General features: G+C 37.3%; 1 non-coding gene and 1 pseudogene across 1 annotated transcript; both read right to left on the bottom strand.

The window, feature by feature from the left end:
* LOC148295937 (wall-associated receptor kinase 4-like) lies at window positions 1-24,025 on the bottom strand (annotated as a pseudogene).
* LOC148295938 (small nucleolar RNA R71) lies at window positions 5,839-5,945 on the bottom strand. Its single transcript, XR_015834868.1, has one exon. It is a non-coding gene; the product is annotated as a small nucleolar RNA R71 (small nucleolar RNA).
* Window positions 24,026-24,049: the final 24 nt, after the last annotated feature.

Raw genomic sequence — 24,049 nt, 5'->3', positions numbered from 1 at the left:
TCAATCATTATCTTCTTCGCCGGAAGATAAATTTTGTAGCTCCAAGAATGAACCATCATGCACCACAACATCCACCACCAATGAGTAGAAATAATAGCCCCACACCACTGCCAGGATGCCATCACCTGAATATATTGCCCAGTACAATAAGAAAGTATTTTTAGTTTTGTTATTTTTTGGTTGTTTTAGATTAATTATTCTATATACAGGACATTCGTTCTTTAAGAACCGTGTTGAGAAAACCTCATTTCAACACAAAGTTGATCCATTTGTTGACATGATTGATTGTCTATGGTATAGAATCACCATTTAGAGCTTAAACTTTATGATGGCTTCAATTTTAGGTTTTATGTTTCAGATTTGATACTTCAAATCTAAAATCGAAACTTTAAAAGACCATTCTATACCATAAATAATAAATCTTGTTAAAGTTGAATAAAACTGATTTTAAGTAAGATTTTCTCTACACGGTTCATTCTTTGTGCAGAAACAATCTCTAATTCATATATTATGTAAAAATATAAGTTATTAGTAAGCGTCAAAGAAATTTAACAGTATAGGTTTCTTTAATAATGTCATATTGTAAGGGGACAAGGGCATACCTATAAGGAGCACATTAACCCCAGGACATGCTATATGTGGTGAGTGGCATTCATAATGCCCAACATGATTCTTGCATACGGTGTCTGCGGGACAAGAGTTCCCAATCTCGCACTCATTTTCGTCTGGAATATGATTTAATTAAAAGATCAAAATTAATCATGTGAAATATAGATCACCTGCTCACTAATTCAAAATTCAACCCCAAAAAAAGAGTACAAAATTGAAAGACAGTGTTTGTGTGTTTACCTTGACATCCCTGTAGAAGATATGGATTTCCCTCATAGCCCGCATTGCAGGAACATTCAAGCCTGCTTGAGGATTTATATATTGAAGATCTGCCACCATAACTTCTGCAATAAAAGGAGGACTCAGAATCTACGACTATGGGATTTACTTCTACAACGGCTCCAAATACATCGATCGTCGAATGGTATAAGCTCCATTGTAGCATCACAGGAACATGTTCCATATGATGGATGGCAGAAAAATTATTTATTGAATTTCTGGCAAACCACTTAAACCAGCCCTGGTCTACCAAAAATGCATAATTGCATGAACTACTTGTCGAATCATTAACCTGGAAACTAGTATTGAAGGCAGAGAGAAGCCAAGGGATGGGGGTCTGGCAGAAATCAACACCCTTCTTTTTCTCATTTGTCGAAAAGTTGTCACATTCCGGCCTGCAACCGGCTGAAATGGTAGAGCCGTTTGAGTCTGAGGTGATTGTGGCCATAACGCCGCAACCCATTGCAGTGAATATGTTCTTCTGGGAGAACACAAAAGGGCTTCCCTCCAAGTTGGCCGCTTGGAGATTTGGCTTGTTAGTATTGCAGTTAGACGAGAAGGTAATTGGGTTTGCTACATTTAGTGTACCTTTAACAGAAATTTCTAGCACCTCTAGATTGATGACGTTCAAGAAAGGTTTGGTTGAGCTGACACATTTTATTTGAAATCAGTCGTCAATGTAGCAACCTTCTCCAATTCCAAAAGGGTATGGGATCTCCACGTCACCGCAGCCAAGGGCGGAGCCACACTAAGGGCTACAGTCATTTTACTTTTATTTATTTTTATATTAATCCATTTACTTAGGTTTACAATGTAAATAAGTAAGTACCTCCTATTTGGATTCAAATAAAAATACTAGAAAATCAAATTCCCACCAAATCAAATTATGAAAAATCGGTTTTAGTGTAAAATACGATTTAGGCTAAAAATAATGGCTCATTAAGTCAATATATACTTCGTACTAAAATTTCATAAAATCAAGTTTTCTTATTTGATGTGTGAGGAATAAAAGCCGCCAAAAATTATCTTGAGAAAATGATTATTTTGAAAACCCATTTTTTCATACTTAGTCAATATTTTTACATAAAATAATTTTTCATGTATGATATGAATGCATGAAGGAACCTATTTGGTTTATTTTTACCAAACACCTTAAACTGCTTAACTTTAAAGTGAAGCAGGTTTTTGGCCAAAAAAAGCAATCCCAAACGGGGCCTAAGGTCAATCTAGGTAAAAAGCCTTAGATGTTCAATGCACTATGGTGTTAAACCCTATTTGGTTTATGTTAAAACTTATTGAAAATTAGTCTATGGAGCTATGAACTAGCGTGGTTTATATAATTTAATGTTTACTTTTATTTCTAGAAAGACTATAGAAATTGTAAGTACCAAAAAAAAATGATCATTAAATTTTAAGCTAATAACTTTAGCTAGCTCATGTTGTATTGTTAACTGACACAAATTAATGTGCAAACAACCAATTAAAAATACCCGCAAGTGCACGAATCTATTGAGGTATAGATTATGTAAGTATGGGATCGATCCCACGAAGAACTGTTAGCTTCCTACAAGTTCTAATTTGAGTATGTAAAGAACACTTATTTAACACACCACACATGCACAAAAAAAATTGGAAACTAAAAATGAGTAAAGAAAGGTAAAAGAAAAGAAACAAAACAAGAAACCAAAGAAAAACACAAACAGCACTTTCTATCACTCTTTTATCACCACTGTATCACATGTGAACAGTGCATGAACAGTGGCTGGAGACCGGTCATGAACAGTGACAACCGGTCGTTTTCTGGTAGATTCGTTTTCTCTGTTTTTCAGTTTCGACCTCTGTCCAGTTTTTGACCTATAACTTTCTAACCGTTTGTCCAAATTTCAAGTTATTTATATGGTTAGATTCAGCACAGAAAAACAAAGAACACAGAGTAGACCAAAAGTAAAAAACAGTTACGGAAATAAACAGAATTCAATGAAGAAAACACACAATGTTTCCAACAACACAAAACACACACACATTTGGGGGGGGGGGGGGGGGAGGGGGTGTTTGAGTTGATTTGAGTGACCTAGTTTTAATGCTTGAATGTAAATGTACTTTAAATTTAAATGAGAATGACAAGAATGAAAATCAAATTGTGAAATTAAAATGTAACAAACACTAGGGTTTCGGAATCCACCCTAAACAATTCTACCAATGTTCATGGATACTCAAGTGATGAACTCTAAACATATTGATGAAGATGTTCGCAATCAAGACCGGGACTAGTGGCTCAAGACGCATTGATTCTCTCTAATATACGTAAAGTGCAGGGCTAGTGCTACAATACTTGTGCCTTCCCTATAACCAAATCTAGGTGTGCTTAGTACTTCAATTCAATTACAAGAAAAACCCATTAAGTTCAAAGAGAATATCAACATCACAAGAACCCTAATAGCATGATGTTTACATTAGGTGTTTAAGAAACCAATTCACATGGATGATTCTTCCTTCATCCATTTATTGCTTAGGAAAACATGAAGAAACACATAATCCCAACAACCTTAAGAAGCATGCTTTCAAAGGTAATCAATCAAAGGAAAACATACATCAAGGATATATTATTTTAGTGAAGAGGAATTCATCAATTGTTGTCAAGAAATGTTAAGCTCATAATTTCATACATATACATGCCCAATTTACTTACTTCTTTTGCTTAGTTTCCTATAATTCTGAGTTATTTGCCTCTATTTGTGTGTTTTGTAGGCCAATAGAGCAAGAGAGCATAATTCATGCAATTCAAGCATGTTAAGGCCTAATTTGGATGAATGGAAGAAGAGCTTAAAGACAAACTCATTTTTCCTACAGCCTCTTGCCAGTCCAGTTTCGTGGGTCATATTGCAAGCTTTGTTTCAGCAATCTACACAGCTCGGATGAGGCAGCATTTTTCATGAAAGTTGTTCCAATGGGTGTGTACTCGTATAATGCAAGTGTTGAATGCATTAGCCATATTGAATTCAGATTTATCACTCCCCTCTCCCTATAAATACCACATCCATTCCACATTCAAAACACAACAAATCCTGAGATTCACAACCCCCACAATTCACTCCAACCATCCTCAAACACTCTCACAATCCCAAACACTCCAACAATCACCAAAACAACTCCAGCAAACTTCTCTTCCATTTCCCTACGAATTTCATCTTCCTTAGCCATCACCACTCACTCAAACTCATCCCAAATCACCTCCATATTCTTCATACATCTTTCTAGAAGTGGGGAAGCTCTTGGAGAAGCATTAGAAGTGGAGAAGCACTTGGAGAAGCCTTGGACACCACAAGAACTTCAGAAAAAGGGTTTTTCTACTCTTATTGCATTCATTATGTTTTCTCATTTCTGTTCAAGTCTCTTTTCCATTATGAGTAGCTAAATCCATAACTAGGGCTTCGATGTAACCTAACATGAATATTCTGGGTTTATAAGTTTGGAGTTTCAAGTTTGATTCATGATTCATGTTCTTATTCATTATGCTTATAAGTTAACATGCTTGTTTGAATGATTGATCACCATTAGAACTTGTTTGTTAACTATCTTGGTTTGAATTAAGAGTATACACCATGCTTTAATTCGAATTGAACTATGAATAGGAAGAGTATGTATGGACATTCGACAACAGGGATTAGATACATACTTGGTTGTTTAAAATGTTCTTCTATGCTTAATGGGTTCCTAATGCTTAATTTTAGGTTAGACAACAAATGATCAAATTAGGGAATTAGGAACACAAGGTTAGGACCAAACACCATGGCCTAATCATACTTTAGCTAGAATCAATCTTTGAATCTGAATTAGACTTGTTACTTGAATCTTTATAACCCAGAATTGAATTGTTATGGTGAATCGAATGCCCTAGTCTCCAAACCTGTGTTTTAACTTTCAAAATCACCCTTTGTTACTTTTGTTTACTTGCTTTCCGTTGCAATTTCAGTTTGTTCATTTCTTTCTATAATCACAAGCATTCTCACTTCAAAGTTCATTTTAATCTTGCTGCATTTGTTTTCAAACTCACTCTTGCTTTAAATTCTGTTTTAGATTTAACTTCCTAACTTCTTGAATTTGGTAATCTAAAGTACATAACTAATTTGAACTTCTCAGTCTTCGTGGGTACGACCTCGTACTTGTCTTGCTATACTACTAATTGCCCCGTACAATTGCGAGTTAACATATTATTAACAACAAATTTTGGCGCCGTTGCCGGGGACTGAACGAAAGTTCTTCCCTGGTTATGTGCCCAAGGTTACCCTATTCTTTTTAGTGTTTCTAATTAATCTAATTTTCTGTTTCAGGTAGTTTATGTCTAACAGGCCATTCCTTGAACAAGTGAGGTCTTCGTTCCAACGTTCTAGATCTTTGAACGCAGGACCATCATTGCAACCCAGACGAGTGACCTCTGAAATTCAGAATCGTCTAGAAAGGGAGTTGTCAACTGCAAAAGAGCAAGCTCTTGCTACATTTACAAGTCTTGCTCTCCACACTGAACTTCCTGGTTCTTCACTTTCAAATTCGGAAGCAAGTTCAGACCAAGAAGAAGAAGAAATGATGGCTGCCATTGAGTTCATGGGAGAACTTGATATCCCAACAATTCCAGCATCTCCTTCAAGCATTTTGCTGCCCACTGTAGCTCGAAATTATGAGCTTAAATCTTCTCATCTTAATATGCTGCCTTCCTTTTATGGTTTACCTAATGAAGATCCATTGACTCATATAAAGGATATTTTTAATGTTGTGAGTTCTTTTCCCTTGACAGGTGTGACAGAAGATCAACTTCGAATGAGAGTGTTTCCATACACTTTAAAGGATAAGGCGAAGTATTGGTTGAATTCTTTGAAGCCTGGTTCACTCACTACATGGTCTGCCATTCAAAAGAAGTTCCTAGAAAAATACTTCTCCACGCAAAAGACCGACATGCTTAGGGACAAGATCTTGTTATTTGCACAGCAAGATGATGAATCGTTTTGTGAAGCATGGGAGAAATTCAATGGGTTGCTCAACCAATGTCCTCATCATGGGATTCCATTGAAGCTTCAAATGCGTATGTTTTATAAAGGACTAACCCCTTCTAGTCATAATATAGTCACCAATTTTGCAGGTGGTTCTTTTAAAACCAAAACTCCAGAAGAAACGTACGAACTCTTTGAGGAGATAGCAATGGAGACCCAACATACGGATACAAGAGGTAAACGTGTTATTAGTGGTTCTAATGATGCTTCTAGTGTGCAGATTTCAAAACTGGAACAAAAGCTAGATGCTCTTCTTGCATTAAACTCAAGAAGCCCTCCGAAGGAAGTGTGTAGCATTTGTGAATCTCATGACCATGCTACCACAGCTTGTCCACTTGGGGCTGGATATCCAGAATTTGTGCAAGAGCAAGCTAAGTTGGTAAATTCCTACAACCAAGGTCCAAGAAATGATCCATACTCTCAAAGTTATAATCCAGGTTGGAGGAATCATCCAAACTTTTCATGGAGAAATACCCAGAATCAAGCAAATCCCCCTTCATTCCAAAGGCCACAACAATCATCATCATCATTGGAAGATATAGTGAAGCAGATGGCAATCAACCAATCCAATTTTCAGCAAACTACACAAGCTGCCATCTCCAAGTTGGAAGTCCAATTAGGCCAAATAGCTGCTGAAATAACTCAAAGAGTGCCTGGGAAATGGCCAAGCCAAACTGAGATCAATCCAAAGAACCCAGAAGCCAAGGCCATTCATGTGCTCAGATCAGGTAAGATCATTGATAATAAAGATGATTCTAATCTTTCAAATGATGTTGTGATTGTAGAAGATAAAGACGAGGAGACCATGGCTACGGAAGGAGAACAACTCAAAACTTCTCAATCTGCTCCTAAGGCCAAATCAGATTCTCAGAAATCCGATCAATTCCAATTGCATAAAAGGGATGACAAATTTGTGCCACCACATCTTCAAGAAGATAGATACGTGCCACCCGCTCCATATGTTCCACAGATTCCATTTCCAGGCCGTCTTAAGAAAGCAAAGCAAGATAAGGCTTTTAAAGAGATTTATGATATTTTGAGTAAAGTTAATATCAATTTGCCTTTGCTTGATCTTATTGAACAGATTCCTGCATATGGAAAATTCATCAAGGACTTGAAAACTCACAAGCTCAATTTCGCTCCAAATGAAGGAGTAAAGCTCGACCAGAATGTAAGTGCTGTATTGCAAAGGAAGCTTCCACCAAAACTAGATGATCCTGGCAGCTTTGACATTCCCATTAACATTGGAGGCAAGAAGGTTGGAAGAGCCATGTTGGACTTGGGAGCAAGCATCAATGTTTTGCCATATTCAGTTTATCAAGAGCTTGGCTTAGAAGGGATGAAGAAGACTTCAATGCGACTTGAACTAGCTGATCATTCTATAAAATATCCAAAAGGTATTGTAGAAGATATTCTAGTTCAAGTTAATACACTAATTCTCCCTACTGATTTTGTAGTGATGGACATGGAAGACAATCCAAATGGAGATCGTGTTGATCCCATTCTCCTAGGCAGACCATTCATGGCCACTGCAGACACAATCATCAAAGTGAAAGATAGCACCCTCTCCATGACTGTTTTGGGTGAAACTGTTGAATTTAAAATGCTTAATGCTCTATCTCAACCTTCTATCTCTCTTGATTCTTGCTTTTCAATTGATGTTGTGGATCATGAGGTTTCTTCCAAAATTTTGCAGAGAAAGTCTAATGATGCTCTAGAAGCTGTCTTAACACAAGAAGAGGAAGATCTTTGTGAACCGGAGTTCCAAGAAGTGGTGGCTGCCTTAGAAGTGTTTCCGCCATACCCACCATCCTTTAGGCCACCAATCGAGCCTCTTGGACCATCATCCACGAAATTGGAGCCATCCATTGTCATCCCACCAAAGCTAGAACTTAAACCTCTTCCCAATAATCTTAAATATACATATTTGGGTGCTAACGAAACTCTCCCTGTTATAATTGCTGCAGGTCTCTCCTCACATGAAGAAGAGAGCTTAATTAAAGTTCTAAAAGAGCATAAAACAGCCATTGGGTGGACCATAGCAGACATCAAAGGAATTAGTCCAAGCATGTGCATGCACCGGATTTTAATGGAAGAAGACAGCAAACCATCTCGTGATGCCCAAAGGAGGCTAAATCCCAACATGAAAGAGGTGGTTAGAGCTGAAGTTTTAAAGCTACTCGATGTAGGAATCATCTACCCAATTTCAGATTCTAAGTGGGTGAGCCCTGTGCAAGTTGTTCCAAAGAAGTCCGGAATCACCGTTGTGAAGAATGAGAAGAATGAGCTAGTTCCTACACGAACTGTCACTGGTTGGAGAGTTTGCATTGATTACAGGAAGTTGAACACATCCACTAGAAAAGATCATTTCCCCTTGCCTTTCATTGATCAAATGCTTGAACGTTTATCTGGCCATGCTTACTATTGTTTTCTTGATGGTTTTTCAGGTTATAATCAAATTCCCATTGCTCCGGAAGACCAAGAGAAAACCACATTCACATGCCCATTTGGTACGTTTGCTTATAGAAGGATGCCATTCGGTTTGTGCAATGCCCCAGCAACTTTCCAAAGATGCATGATGTCAATCTTTTCAGATATGGTGGAACGATTCATTGAGGTATTTATGGATGATTTTTCAGTTTTTGGTTCCTCTTTTGATAATTGTCTTCACCACTTGTCTCTAGTGCTTAAAAGATGCCAGGAAACAAATCTGATTTTGAATTGGGAGAAGTGTCACTTCATGGTGAGACAAGGCATTGTGCTAGGCCATGTGATTTCAAGCAAGGGAATCGAAGTGGATAAAGCCAAGATCGACCTCATCTCAAATCTTCCACCCCCTACCTCTGTTAAAGGAATTAGAAGCTTTCTAGGTCATGCTGGATTCTATAGAAGGTTCATCAAAAATTTCTCAAGCATTACAAGGCCATTGTGTAATCTCCTTGCTAAGGATGCTGTTTTTGAGTTTAATGAAGCTTGCATGGAAGCTTTTACTACCTTGAAGAGGGAGCTAACTTCAGCCCCTATTATCATAGCTCCGGATTGGTCTTTACCATTTGAAATAATGTGTGATGCCTTTGACTTTGCTATTGGTGCAGTTTTAGGTCAAAAGAAGAACAAGCTGCCCCATGTGATTCATTATGCTAGCCGGACCTTGAATGATGCTCAAATCAACTACTCCACAACAGAGAAGGAGTTGCTTGCTGTGGTTTTTGCTTTAGAAAAATTTCGTTCTTACCTTGTTGGTTCTAAAGTAATTGTTTATTCTGACCATGCAGCTCTTAGATACTTGCTCACTAAGAAGGATGCCAAACCACGCTTGATTAGATGGATTCTCTTGCTGCAAGAATTCGATTTGGAGATTCGAGATAAGAAGGGATGTGAGAATGTGGTAGCTGATCATTTGAGCAGAATTGTGGTTGAAGAAAAAGGAGCAGCTATGCTACCCTTGAATGAGACTTTCCCTGATGAACAACTATATGCTGCCCAAGTCAAAGAGCCATGGTATGCTGATTTTGTTAATTATCTTACTTGTGGTGTTCTTAGAAATGATCTAACTTCTCAGGACAAGAAGAAGTTCTTTTCCATGGTGAAACATTATGTCTGGGATGAACCTTTCTTATTCAAGCATTGCCCGGATCAACTCATCAGAAGATGTGTTCCAGAAGAAGAGCAAGAAAGCATACTTAGGCATAGCCACGAATTGGCTTGTGGAGGTCACTTTGGAGCTAAGAAAACAGCACTTAAAATTCTGCAATCTGGTTTCTTTTGGCCCACTCTATTCAAAGATGCGTTTAATTTTTGTGTTAAGTGTGATAGGTGCCAAAGGATGGGGAACATAAGTCGCAGGAATGAAATGCCATTGAATAACATACTTGTTGTGGAGCTCTTCGATGTGTGGGGTATTGATTTCATGGGACCATTCCCATCTTCCTTTGGTTATACTTACATACTTGTTGCTGTTGATTATGTGTCTAAATGGGTGGAAGCCATAGCCACCAAAACCAATGATTATAAGGTGGTGCTGAAGTTCTTGAAGGATAATATTTTCACAAGGTTTGGTACTCCAAGGGCTGTCATTAGTGATGGAGGCAGCCACTTCTGTAACAAGCCATTCGAAGCACTCATGAAGAAGTACAACATCACCCATCGAGTCTCTACACCATATCATCCGCAAACTTCTGGTCAAGTGGAAATAAGCAATAGAGAAATTAAGCACATCCTGGAGAAGGTGGTGAACAATACAAGGAAAGATTGGGCAGCTAAGCTCAATGATTCATTATGGGCTTATAGGACTGCATATAAGACTCTCATTGGAATGAGCCCTTATCGTCTTGTGTTTGGGAAAGCTTGTCACCTGCCAATGGAGCTTGAACACAATGCTTTTTGGGCCATCAAGAAGTTAAATTTTGATCTAGACAAGGCAGGCCATGCAAGAAAGTTTCAGCTCAATGAATTGGAAGAAATTAGACATGAGTCTTATGAGAATGCAAAGCTTTACAAAGAACGAACCAAGAGTTACCATGACAGAAACATTCAACGGAAAGAGTTCTCCAAAGGTATGTCAGTTCTTTTGTTTAACTCACGTTTGCGTCTCTTTCCAGGAAAATTGAAGTCTAGATGGCAAGGCCCATTCACCGTGGTCAATGTTTCTCCCTATGGAGCTGTGGAGATTCAAAACCCTAAAGATGGCTCGACTTTCAAAGTAAATGGACAACGTTTAAAGCCATTCTATGAGGGAGTTTCAGCTGGCATCCAAACTGGCCATGTGGTAGATCAACTTCCCTTCGTACCATCAACTTAGCTGATTGCACAATGTCTTGCCAAGACAGTAACTAAGGCGCTTCTTGGGAGGCAACCCATGTGTTCAAGAAGAAGGTGCTTGGTAGCAATCGACCTAATCGCATCAAGGGGAAGCATTTCAATCCTTTCTCTTTACTTGTTTTGTTTTTATTTTTAAGTTTCTGTTCCTTTTTATAAATAAATAAATTTAAAAATTTAAATAAATAAAAAAAAAAAAATTCATATAAGCTAACTTTTGGTAACCCCAGTGAGCACCTCCGTCAATACAGTGTCTAGGAGTTCTTTAGTCGACACCTTCGGTGTCTAAGAAGTTTGGGTTTTAAGCGGGACCATTGTGACCCCTCCAACCTTCCCGGATCCCCTGGCTGTGTTTTCTGAGGCCCTTAACTGGTCATCCATGAGTTGCTTATATATTCAATTTTTTTTTTTTTTTCCTAAACCTTCTTCTAAACTTTTCCCTTTATCATTTGTTTGTTCTCAATCATCTTTTGTATGCTTTCACATTGAGGACAATGTTTAATTCAGGTCTGGGGGGAAGGTTTTCAAATTTCATTCATTTGTGTTTCAATTTTCGTTCATTTGTCACTAATTTTTTTTTCTAAATGTCATACAATCGATGCTATGGAGCTGCCATTGAGGTTTTCATATCAGAATTTTGCACTTCACAAAGCTTTGGCTCTTAGAATTCTGGTGGCTAAAGTACCATGCTCAAATTCTTGAAGGAAAATAGTGGAGACTACCCTAGTGAGCTATATCGAGCCTAATTGCTTTCTTGAGAGGGTTTAAAGTGTTCTATTTCTCATCCATACTTATTTTCTTCAATTCACTCTAATTGATCTCATCATTTCATTTTGATCGAATACTAAGGATGATTCTCTTTTGCAGATATCATATGCTTGCTCTCATTCATGAATGAACTCATTGAAGTGATGCTAGGCTATGTGTGTATAACCATTCTATATGCTTTCTTTTCACCCTACCCATATGTGTGTTCCATTAGCCCTCTTGAAGCCAAACACTCAAAGCCTTTTCTTTTATCACCCTCATCATTTTCCCTACCTTTGTATCTCAATCTGAGATACTTAACCTCTTGTAGCCATACCCTATAACTTAGAAATATACCAAGGTGTGCCAAGATAAAGTTTGATGCAAGGAAGTTGCTGCCGTGTACCTAAATGAAATTTGGTGTAAATCTGTGCAATGAAGTTAATGAAGACGCAGATCAAATCAACGAAGATGAAAGTGTTTCGATTTGATCTAAGTGTGAAAAATAAAGTCTATGCCAGGTGATACCATGAAGTTTGCTGCCATGCCAATCTAAATCAATGATGCCTTGCAGATTAATGAAGCATGCAACCTTGGTATGTTCTTAAGTTATTTGTTTTTTCTTCCAATTCTTCCATTTCCCCTAAACCTTAGCCTTTCATTACAACATTGTGAAAGACCTAGCTGATCTTTGAGGATGTATTCATGGGTGCTGGTAAGTATGTGTGTATCTCTATTCTTAGTATTTAATTCCTTTCATGAGATCTAACCAAATTTGTGCTTCTATTTCATACACTTACTTATGCTTTCTTGAGAGAATTAAAACATAGGTTCTGAGTGATTGAGTGTTATCTGTGAGAATTAGAGTCGAAGCATGTTCTCTATTCAAGGTTTGAGTGTGCTTGCTTTGAAACTGTGTGCCTTTGAGCTATAGCTTCCACTTGTACACACTGATTGATGACCTATCTTGGCAACTCTATGGTGTTGAAGGTATGACTAAAACTTTCTTTCATTTTCATTAGTTGATTTCAAAGTTGTTTTTCTAACCATTTTGTTTTGTAGAGTTAGAAAAACGTTTGTGGGTATCGTATCTGTTAAACCCTCAGGAGACACAACTCCTCCTACTAGGGATGCCTAGAGGTTTAAAGGCTTATTGCATACGCTCAATGCAATCGAGTTACCTACGAAAGTGGTCTAGTTAACTTCTTGTTTTGTTTTTACCTTTGTTTTTCTTTTGTTTTGCTCGAGGACTAGCAAAATCTAGGTTTGGGGGTGTGTTAAGCTCATAATTTCATACATATACATGCCCAATTTACTTACTTCTTTTGCTTAGTTTCCTATAATTCTGAGTTATTTGCCTCTATTTGTGTGTTTTGTAGGCCAATAGAGCAAGAGAGCATAATTCATGCAATTCAAGCATGTTAAGGCCTAATTTGGATGAATGGAAGAAGAGCTTAAAGACAAACTCATTTTTCCTACAGCCTCTTGCCAGTCCAGTTTCGTGGGTCATATTGCAAGCTTTGTTTCAGCAATCTACACAGCTCGGATGAGGCAGCATTCTTCATGAAAGTTGTTCCAATGGGTGTGTACTATAACATATCCAAAATTCAGCCCCATTGGATAAATATGGAGTCTGTTACCTAGCAAACACAGAGCCATGCTCAGGATGGATTTTATCAGCGCGCAAAATGAGTTAGCAATTTGTTTTGGCCTTAACTTCCTCCTCCGACCTTGGATTGGCCCAAATGATATATGGCTGGAAAGAAGACATTCTGAACTTCAAGTTTGAGTGCTTAAAGTCTTAATTTGCTTAAGGGAAGCCCAATTCGTAAGCCCTTGAAGTTGCTGGTCATGCTGACCTCAGGATGAGCTATTGTTTCTGGTTGGAAGCTTGGTCATGGTGAGCTAGGCATGAGCTATTGAGCTTGTTGGAAGCTTGGTCATGGTGACATGAAGATGAGCTAGGGCTGCTGGTGGGATTTATTGGTGAAGTGCATCAACCAATTCAGATTTTATAATGCAAGTGTTGTATGCATTAGTGAAGTGCATCAACCAATTTAGATTGTATAATGCAAGTGTTGAATGCATTAGCCATATTGAATTCAGATTTATCACTCCCCTCTCCCTATAAATACCACATCCATTCCACATTCAAAACACAACAAATCCTGAGATTCACAACCCCCACAATTCACTCCAACCATCCTCAAACACTCTCACAATCCCAAACACTCCAACAATCACCAAAACAACTCCAGCAAACTTCTCTTCCATTTCCCTACGAATTTCATCTTCCTTAGCCATCACCACTCACTCAAACTCATCCCAAATCACCTCCATATTCTTCATACATCTTTCTAGAAGTGGGGAAGCTCTTGGAGAAGCATTAGAAGTGGAGAAGCACTTGGAGAAGCCTTGGACACCACAAGAACTTCAGAAAAAGGGTTTTTCTACTCTTATTGCATTCATTATGTTTTCTCATTTCTGTTCAAGTCTCTTTTCCATTATGAGTAGCTAAATCCATAACTAGGGCTTCGATGTAACCTAACATGAATATTCTGGGTTTATAAGTTTGGAGTTTCAAGTTTGATTCATGATTCATGTTCTTATTCATTATGCTTATAAGTTAACATGCTTGTTTGAATGATTGATCACCATTAGAACTTGTTTGTTAACTATCTTGGTTTGAATTAAGAGTATACACCATGCTTTAATTCGAATTGAACTATGAATAGGAAGAGTATGTATGGACATTCGACAACAGGGATTAGATACATACTTGGTTGTTTAAAATGTTCTTCTATGCTTAATGGGTTCCTAATGCTTAATTTTAGGTTAGACAACAAATGATCAAATTAGGGAATTAGGAACACAAGGTTAGGACCAAACACCATGGCCTAATCATACTTTAGCTAGAATCAATCTTTGAATCTGAATTAGACTTGTTACTTGAATCTTTATAACCCAGAATTGAATTGTTATGGTGAATCGAATGCCCTAGTCTCCAAACCTGTGTTTTAACTTTCAAAATCACCCTTTGTTACTTTTGTTTACTTGCTTTCCGTTGCAATTTCAGTTTGTTCATTTCTTTCTATAATCACAAGCATTCTCACTTCAAAGTTCATTTTAATCTTGCTGCATTTGTTTTCAAACTCACTCTTGCTTTAAATTCTGTTTTAGATTTAACTTCCTAACTTCTTGAATTTGGTAATCTAAAGTACATAACTAATTTGAACTTCTCAGTCTTCGTGGGTACGACCTCGTACTTGTCTTGCTATACTACTAATTGCCCCGTACAATTGCGAGTTAACATATTATTAACAACAAGAAACCAATTCACATGATGCTCACTTAAACAAGTTCAATCATTTGTTGCTAATTAGAAATTATGTTCTTGGGTATCTTACACAACTTCTCAACTTTAGCTACATGCATACAACCTAAGGTGATTAATCAAAGGAAGCAAACACATATCATAAGATTCAATTAGTGAATGGGATTCATCAACAACATCTAAAAATTCATACACTCAAAGCATCAAAACAATAAGGTATTCATGTTTAGGGCTTCAACCTAAGCCCTAGCTATGGAGTTTAGTTCCTCATACTTATTTCTAATACAAACTCAAAACAAAACTAGAAAGAGTTTATAGATTTTGTGAAAATGGGAGCTCAAGGTCTTCAATGGTGGAAATCTCTTCCACTTCTTGCTTTGTTGCCCTTGTCTTCCTCCTTGAGCTCCCTAGCTCTAAGCTCCCAAAAATCTCTGCAAAGTTGTAGAATGATAGAATGGAATTCAGATTCCAATGGCGGCCTCCTTCTTTGCTCCCTTCTCTCCTCCTTTCCAGCTTTTACTTTTAATATAAAACTACCACCTTTGTTAAAGCCTTAGCCTTTGTCCCCTTGCCATGATGGGGTTCTTTTGTTCTTGTCTTCTCAAAGATGCTCTTTGTTTCAGAAAATATCTCTCAACCAAAGTAATTTCTTGTTACCAATGGTATGGTAACAAGAAGAATCAAGATGACACTTATGGAGGTAAAAACTGGAGCAAGACAATTCTCTAGAGCTTCTGTAACATGTAGGATCAGTTGGATAGGCTATACTTGTCCAATGGAGCTCAAATTTGGATATGTTGTAGTTAACATCTATTGGAACACGTTTCATGAAGATCTTCACCTCATCCGAGCACTGGAGCATGCTGATCCAAGGCCAAGAAGTTGACCTACGAAAATGAACAAAATCAGAATTTATAACCAATAATGCACTTTTAGCTCGTTTTCATTCTAACCAAGGTAAAACCTATGAAAACACAAAAAGGAAGTAAAAAGATATAAAATGTCAAGAACTAACTCAAAATATTAGGTTAATAACATGATAAATCATGTGTAAAAATGAACCGAACAAACTTCCCAAACTTATCTTTTGCTAGTCCTCGAACAAAACAGAAACTAAAACAAGACTCGAAACAAATCTTTCCGAACACTTTCTGAAGAGAGAGCGACTTATGCAAATGACTTAAAAGTTTTCACAAGAAAAGCTCAGTTTAGACATCATTCACAAGGCAGCAAAGTTCAAAACACAACATGCTCAAAGTGTAGTAGTGTGATGGCCAAATTCAACTCATTCTCCCATTTCAGTTTCCACACAACTTTGAAAATCATACCAAGCACAAATGTAACTTCAAATCTCACCCAAGTTGTCCTCTCACAAATGAATCACTCGGAAGAGGGTTACAACGCATCACTCAATGATAAATATGAGAATAGAGTTAAACCATAAGGGACTTAAACTCACAATAGAAGGATGAAAAACATGCATGACTATGATTTCAAGAAGGATGCCAAACACTTAAAAGTTGAAAAATGTGTGCAAATCAACCACATGACATTTAGGATCAATTTAGGTCTTTACTATGGGTTGTAATGGGGCTAAGGGTGTAAGGTGAGTGAGAAATGAAGGAAATGGATACAACAAAGTCCAAGGAACTCACAATGTAAGAGCATATAACAGTTGATTACAAGACTTTGAAACATCATGCTTAAGCTCTCTTTTTTTTTTCTTTTTTTTTATGTGATCAAATAGACCGCAAAGCCTTATACCTCTACTTATTTTGATTCACACTCCTTTCTTCCATTTGAACAACCATCAATTTATTTTGAGGCCAATAAAGAAACTTGGAGTTGAAATTTGAATCCATTGTCACTTAACCACAACTTTTCTCTTTTCTTTCACCAATTGAGTGAAGTTATCTTCTTCTTTTTTTTTCGATAAGTAATAACCCTTCCCAAACTTAGCATGAAAAACACATCCAAATTAAGGCTCATGAGTTCCTTAGAAAGGTAAATTCTTGTTTTTCAGGCTGAGGCTAGGAATAACAATTGGTTAAATGAAAGAAAAGGCTTACATGTAGGCTCAAAGTGGTTACAATGGAAAAGCATGCTTAAGCATGCATATGGTTAGCTTGAAAGGCACAAACGGTCCGAAGAGGGCCTTAATATCATTTCTCAAATGTCATGTAATCAAATTGCACAAGAATGAATGTCTTTTAAGTGCTCAACCAAGTCAATGAATAATGAGATCAACAACAACTCGGATGACAAGAAAATAAGAATATGTGTATAACACCCATGAATTGAAGCACAAGGCTCAAAGCTCACATTATATGGATATACAAGTCTAATTCATGCTTGATACAATTCTTTGGATCATGCAAGTCCCTCAACTGGAGAATTATGAAACAAATGGCAAGTGCATAGAAGGTTTCAAACATATCATGCTAGAACGATGCCATTTAGTGAATAATAATTTTTTTTTTTAATAAACATTTTCAATCAAGTCATGTAAACATTCATCACAATCTCATCATATATGTTCGGAAAGTGACTTGAAAACAAAATGACTCAAAACTAAAAAGAAAACAAAATAAAAGAAAGCAAGAGTTTAATGCAAGGAGTTGGGGAACGGGTGCGGCGACAGAAGGAGATAAGCCGTAGGGGCGCACGAAACTCAGAAGCACAGTGGCTAGGGTTTAGCAAAAACTAAGTCTATAAAGTGCAAAGAGAAAGAGTGAAAAACACAAACGCAGAAACACACAAAAGAGAAAAGAAAGTGAGAAATCAAATGGCCACTTCCTACCCATTTTCGTTGGATCTCAACTTAGTTCCACCGACTCAGACATGGGGCCAAGTAGCGGCACCAGTATGGATGCCCTACTTTGTCTCCGCACGAGGGCCCGTGTCAGTAAATGACTCAATACTCCTGGACAACGATGTTGCCCTTGGAGTGACTAGAAATTTAGTGACTCCCAAAGATATACGTGTGCTGGGGACAAGGGATGACAACCGGGTCGTGAGCAATGCCCTGGCACTAAGCGTGCAAAGTACGGCAACAGTCGCAAGTGTGGGTCATCGCTTACTTGCGAAGTCCCATGAGGTGGAGGTACTGAAGGGTCAGTTGGCGGCGGAGCGGAGTTTGGTTGAGGAATGTCAGAGTATTATAAAAAGCTTGAAAAGGGAGAGTGATAAGTCATTTATAAATCACATAAATTTACTCTTTTCATCCAGATATTATATGCAAAAGTTGATTATTCTATAGAGATCTTCACATATCCTAGCTTTTGTGTTTTCAGGAACTCTAAAATGCCAAAAACGGAGAAATTACTTTTCACTAGGAGATTTTGGTTGAGACCACTTGGAGATGAAAGCTAAGAGGTCAAGAGACGTTATGTCAAAGTTTGAGAGCTATTGGACCAGCCAACTGTTCAGAATGAATTATTAATTTCAGGGCATGTGCCATACGGGCAGATTGGAGCTGTTGGGCTTGAGGACGATTTTAGTCAAGTTTATGGGATTTTTCTTGGAAACTATTTGTCATACAAATTGTAGCTGACGTCAATACCTTTCCAATGAGATCTTACGCGTTCAATTTGGTGAAGATTAAGCCCACCAAAAGCCCAGAATCGGAATAGCTGCTGTAAGCTGCAAAGAATTAGGAAAGCTGACTTGTACTTTTTTTATTTTTTTTATTTTTTTTATTTTTTTTATTTTTTTTATTTCCTATTGGTTACAATTTGTTTGGCTGTTCATGCCTTGCAAGTTAAGTTATTTGAGGCTTACTAGGACTAGGAAAAGGTAGAGAGATCATATAAAAAGAAAAGCCTAGGTCAGAAAAGAGGACTTTTGACGACCCATTCATCAAGAGGAGAATACGGCTCTAGGAGTTGGCGTGCGACGTTGTATTTCAGGGTTTCTTCTGTCACTCTTATGATTTTATTTTCTGTGTTTTTAATTATGTTCATGTGTAACTAAACCTTAATCTAGGGCGGGGTTAAGCCCTAGCATGATGATATATTACTGTATGTTTATTTATCCATTAATGTGATTTTGTGTTTGAACTTTTAATTGCCGAGTGTTATACTGGTTATGTGCTTTGATGCTTGATCACCATTATGGTATATGACTAAGTTATATGATGCAAAATTTAGTGAATGCCACACTGATTTTGAGTATGCTTCTTGCAATTAAAAGGTGTGATTACTTACGGTAAATGCCATGCCATAAGAATTACATGATTGATTTGGTTACTCGTGCTCATCGTACTCTTCATGTTTATATCTAGCCTAAATGCCATAGGGAGATTGCATGTTGTAGGAATTATTCTAGCCTAAATGCCATAGGGAGAATAAACGTAAGGTAACCAATCTTCAACCTGGAATTACCTCTTAATGGATGAATGAACATAAGTGCTATATTGGATTGCTTGTGGTGGACACCTAGCCTTAGTGTCTTATCTTCCTGATTTTCTCACCCAATTAATAATCCTTCAAAACTTTCTTCCCAATTTGTGTTTTATTTTATTCGCATTGAATCCAAAAATAATAATTCATTGATTTACAAGTAAGTATTTAGTACATCTTTTTCAATTGACTTCAGTCTTTGTGGGAATGACCTCGTATTTACCTTTGCTATACTAATAATAGCCTTGTTCTATTGCGAGTATATATAGCGTTTTAACCTCTGTTTTGCAGGTGGCTAAAATCCTATCAGAGATGGCAAGGATAGTGGAGGTGAATCGACATCAGCTGGAAGTATTGCGGGAAGAGAATAAAAACCTATCAAAGATAGTAGAGTTGTACTCTCAAGACATGCGAAAGCAGCTGGAGGCCCTAGACCGACCGGGTAAACGCAAGCAACTAGATCGTGAGAGAAGTTTTGCTGAAGTGAAGATTGTGATCTTTGGGAGCTCAAGTGATGAGCCCCAAGAAGCTGTGTGTGAAAACCCAGAAAAAAAACATCCAGAGGGCCAAACTAAAAGCTCCTATGGTCGAGACACCGAGCACTGTGAAGAAGTGATTTCTATTGCATTATTGGTGTTGTGTGTTTTTTTTTTTCCAGAAATAAAAAAATAAAGTTGCAAAAAAGAAAGAAAAAGGAAAAGAAAACAAAACACACTTCCCAAACTGAAATAAAGGAAAGGCGACAAAACGAAAAAAAACACGCAAAACACAAAACACCAGAAAACAGAGAGAAAAAGAAAGTAAAGTAAAAGTAGAAATGCTCCCCTTTAATTGGACGCGACCGCAAAATGCTCGGGAAATCCGAAATGGTGTCAACTCCCTCATTAGCAGATATCTATTTAAACCGTGCATCGGTTAAGTGTAGGAGTACCCTACATTTCTTCCTGAAAACTCAAAGAAAAATATCAAATAATCAAGAAACACAATGACATCTTCATCCACTCACCTCGATGATCTCAATCTTGAGTTATCCCTTGCGCCATCGAATGCCAAGATAAGGGCTCCTCCAAACCCAGTCTTCCCAAATTCCTCTTATCACCATGGCTCGGCCTCAAACTTCTCTGAGGCAGTGCCGTGTAGAGTAGTACTGCCGGAAGGCATGACTGTCAGCAGACTCACACCGGCAGATCATCTGCATGTGGCACAGAGGTCTGACAAGGTTGCAGTGGAGGAGTCCCACAATTTAACTGTGCTCCAAGCGGTCTCGGTGGCTACAAATTTGGGCATGCGATTACTAGTGAAAACGAGGGAGTGTGCAGCTTTAAGTGAGGAGGTGGCTCCCTTGAAAGCTCAAGTGGCAGACTTGCAGAAGCTGCTCTACTGTGCCAACCAACATGTAGAAATGCTGCAAAAGAGAAATGAGGACCATGTAGAGCTATTGCAGGTTCTACAAGCAAGAGCAAATAGAGGCAATTAGCAGATGCCTCAGGTGGCTCAGAATGCGAAAAGAAACATGTGATCCAGAAATTTATGTATGCATTTTCAAGTTTATATTTGTAATCACATGTTAAGAAATGAAATAAGCATTCAAGTCAAGTTTCTGATTGTGCAATCATGAATCAAAATCACTTCCCAAACTTATATGAAACACTATTTATGAATGATGAAGAGTTAAGATCAAACAATGTTATAAAGAAAAGTTGGGAAGAAAAAGAAAGGCAAAGCAAAATGATTCAATGAAATACATAAAATACAAAAAAATAAATAAAATAAATAAATAAATAAAGCAAGTATGAGTCTAGAGAAACTCCACTTTGAAGCGATTAGGACGATAACAAACTTCTTTTCTTCACCTTGGGTTGCCTCCCAAGAAGCGCTAAGTTTAAAGTCTTTGGCCAGACTTCCAACATACTTTGGTCACTTGGGGGGTTATGGCTTAATCGCCTCCTTGTGCCGAACATGAAGTTTCTTCAAATCTCTTTGCCATCTAATCAACCCCTTTCATATTCTTTTCTTTTTACGCACATGAGTAGATTTCAAAAGTAATTTTAGGATTAGGTACGTGGATTAGATGGAGAAGGCACATATTCAGGATTAGGTAGCCTTCTCACTTGAGTAGAAAGGATGCCATTGAACATGTGATTGGTGCTTGGAACATGGATGTTGAGCTTATCTTCCTTTAGTGTGCAAACAACCAATTAAAACATTGTTGTGCAAACAACCAATTAAAAATACACACAAGTGCACGAATCTATTGAGGTATAGATTATGTAAGTACGGGATCGATCCCACGAAGAACTGTTGGCCTCCAACCTCTCGGTCAACCAAACTTAGGCCTATTCTTTTAGGTATAAATATATGCTTTCCTATATAAACTTACTCTCCTTCATTTGGTTGATTATGGAAATTCATTTCACAGGTATACAAATGTGTTTGCATAATTATGTAGGTCTTGGAACTAGCATTGGACTACTTATTTGTGCATGGTGGGCATACAAAGTCATAAGGAAACAGAGAGACATCAGGCGCAAGAAAATGTTTTTCAAACGAAATGGTGGTTTGTTGTTAGAAAAACAATTATCATCAGGTGAAGTTAATGTTGAGAAAATCAAGTTGTTCAAATCGAAAGAGTTAGAGAAGTTCCCCGACAATTTTAGCGTGGATAGGATTCTTGGCCTGAGAGGTCAAGGTACTGTTTACAAAGGTATGCTGGCTGGTGGTAGAATTATTGCTGTAAAAAAGTCTAAAATAGTGGACAAAGGCAAACTTTCAGATTTCATCAATGAGGTTGTAATTCTTTCACAAATCAACACAGAAATGTGGTTCAATTGTTGGGTTGTTGTTTGGAGACCAAAGTTTCACTTTTGGTTTACGAATTCATATCAAACAGAACCCTCTCCCATTATATCCACCAGCAGTTTCGTACTTGCACTCTGCAGCTTCCGTTCCCATTTATCACCGCGCGACATCAAGTCGACCAACATACTCTTAGATGAAAAATACGTTGGAAGTTTGAATGAAATTCAAGGACTTTTGTCCCATATTGGTAGAAAGAAGAAAAAGTGAATGTTCGCACCACTTCGCAAAACCCAAGGGAGGTGTCGTATAACAGTGTAGCTCGGAAGTCCGAGTGTCGTATCCACAGAGAGCAGTGTAAAGAAAATAACAGAGATGAAAAAGAACAAGTGTGATTGAGAGGTTGATTTATGCAAGATTTGATTTAGAGAAAATTTAATTGATTAAAACACTAAGGCATTGGGGTTCCACTTTTAACATAAGCATGCAACTCTTAATAATTTGATCCACAAAATATTTTCCATTGTAGTTGTTCAAAATAATTAAAGTTCTTTTTAATTTCCTTTAGAAGTATTCTAAGCATAACTTGTACCATTGGCAACAAACTATCAAAAAATAATCTTCATCAAAATTCTATTAATCTTTAGTAATTCTCTTCTCTTTTAAAAACATGAAAGTTTTTACTACACAATGGGAAAAACATGATTGAACCCATGAAATAGATTATCAAACATTCATCAATTAATTAAAAAGAAAACTACAAATTCCATTTGAACAAAAACTACAAATTCACATTAAAGCTTAAGTTTGGATCAAACTAATAAAAATTACACACTTATATTAAAAGCTTTCTCCCTAGCCTTAGCTAGGGAGTTAGTTCCCCATAATAAAATAAAACTAAAAACAGAAATTAAAACTTAGAAAGATATGGAGGAAGGAGAGAGAGCTCAAGAGAAGATTGTGAGCTTGGTGTGATTTTACAATGCCAAAGCTCCTCCTATTTATAGGAAAATGGGAGCAATTCTAAATTCATTAAATCCCTCCATTCATGAATTTAATATGTATTCCACTTGCCATCAAACCAATTGCCAATTTGCTTCCATTACTTATTCCATAGTGTTGATGACTCCATTCTCCAAATTCTTCATCTTCTTCAATGCACAACCGTAACCATCATCTTAATATTTCTTCTTTTCTTCAATTGATGCTCCACTTCTACTTGCTTTTGTTATTCAATCCTTTCTTTTGGTTAAGTGTTGCACCCATTTGCCTACTAGCATCCAATGATCTTCTTCAACCTTAAGATAAAATAATGAAATCATCATCAATTATGTAATGGGTATGTAAGCAAGTGCAAAAGTGAAAAACAAACCTAATTAACTAAAATTGTAAGAAAATCAATTACTAACAAATATATTTAGGGATAATAAATGTGATAGTTTATGTGCTCATCAGTGAAGTCTTTATAACTTTGAATGAAATTCAAGGACTCTTGTCCCATATTGGTAGAAAGAAGCACTACTACAATAAAGTTAATAGACAACGGTTTTTAGCCGTTGTTGAAAGTCTTCTAAAACTGTTGAGGTTAGGAGTGTCGTCTCTTCTACCTATTTATGACAACGGTCAAAAACCGTTGTAATATGTCACTTTCAACAACGGTTTTCCTGAAAAACCGTTGTCAATTCTCAAATATAAAACAGGTGTAAAAGAGCGACCGTTGTAATATGGCCCTTTCAACAACGGTTTTGCTCATTAACCGTTGTAGTATAACCCTTACTACAACGGTTAATGAACATAACCGTTGTAGTATTAGGCTTACTACAACGGTTGTTCAAATTAACCGTTGTAAAATTGAACTTTCAACAACGGTTGCTCTCAATAACCGTTGTAATATGTACATTTCTGCAACGGTTTTTATAATAACCGTTGTAGTAAGCACCTTCAACAATGGTTTTTCTCAATAACCTTTGTAATATGGTTCTTTCCACAACGGTCATCGATAACTTTGCACAACGGTTTTC

Source organism: Prunus avium, chromosome 3 (genome assembly GCF_965620075.1).
Source record: "Prunus avium chromosome 3, drPruAviu1.hap1.1, whole genome shotgun sequence".
NCBI lineage: Eukaryota > Viridiplantae > Streptophyta > Magnoliopsida > Rosales > Rosaceae > Prunus > Prunus avium.
The sequence above is the reverse complement of the archived record's forward strand: the minus strand, read 5'-3'. Positions and strand labels throughout refer to the sequence as shown.